The 1121-nt window shown below is 41.2% G+C and overlaps 1 non-coding gene across 1 annotated transcript; it reads right to left on the reverse strand.

Moving 5' to 3' along the window:
• Positions 1 to 1049: 1049 nt before the first annotated feature.
• Positions 1050 to 1121, reverse strand: trnad-guc (transfer RNA aspartic acid (anticodon GUC)). The gene has a single exon. It is a non-coding gene; the product is annotated as a tRNA-Asp (tRNA).

Below are 1121 nucleotides of genomic sequence, written 5' to 3' on the forward strand. Positions count from 1 at the left end.
GCAGACCGCCTACGCATCGGAATCAGTGATTCCTCACCCAAACGCCGTCATGGCTGAAAGCCGACAGCTCACAGATTCTGTTGCTTTGGCGGTCCGCGCTTTGTGTTTATCTTTTTTGTGCTAGATTCTGCAGCTGTAGGCTTTGTCTCTCTCCAACCAAATTTGACTGAACCAGCAGCAAAAGAAGATCCAAACTACGCTTCATATTTCGCTTCACATAGACATCGTCATGTATTCCTTCTTTGCTGTTTTGCTTCCACCATGGTAAAATGACGCTTCATGCACAGCTCTCTTACTTTCTCAGTGTACTTCAAGAACAGTTTCCCCATTTAAAAATCTCTGTTTTCTGCATTATTCGCTTGCTTATTACGCACAAGTCTACCGTTATGTACAGCGCTGTCCGCCGCTGTGTTTTTGTTTTTAATTTAACTGACTTCCCACAAGAAAGTCTCAGTTCTGCTGTTCAGTACTGAGGAAATTTAAACTTTTTAAAATTATGCGAAATTGCAGAATGCTTAGCTGTGTCTCTAATGAAACCTCTGTAACTTTGCTCTGCTTCACTTCAGCAGCATAATGTTTATATGTTGATTCGTGGTTTTCTTCAGATTTTGTTCTACTGCAGAATATTTTTAAGGTTATCTGCTATAAAACGACCAGGCCAGGAAAATCTCCTTCATGTTTTTCTGTGTTTTATGCTCTGTTACTTTGACTCTTTAGCACTTAGCAATTTTCTATCCTACCTGAGCACTCCAAGCGTTGTCCAGGAGGAGTTTTGAGGCTACAGTTTAGAAAAGATCACTAACTGTCATGAGTGTTAATATTATTTTATTACTTAGTCTGTTAAAGGAAACCCTGAAACATTAAAATAGTTGAGAACCTTTCCAGTGGTGTCCAGTCTGACTAACATCTCTAAGAAGGAAAACGCAATGCCTCCCCTTCATTCAGATGTCTTATTTTTGTGTTCCCTTTATTTTTTGAGCAGTGTATATGGGACGTTCCCATCATGTGCAGTCTAACTTTTAACATTTCCAAGAACGAAAAGGAAATGCCTCCCCGTCGGGGAATCGAACCCCGGTCTCCCGCGTGACAGGCGGGGATACTCACCACTATACTAACGAGGA

The sequence above is a fragment of the Pundamilia nyererei genome, unplaced genomic scaffold (genome assembly GCF_000239375.1).
Source record: "Pundamilia nyererei isolate P.nyererei 1_Seehausen unplaced genomic scaffold, PunNye1.0 scaffold00017, whole genome shotgun sequence".
NCBI classification, from domain to species: domain Eukaryota; kingdom Metazoa; phylum Chordata; class Actinopteri; order Cichliformes; family Cichlidae; genus Pundamilia; species Pundamilia nyererei.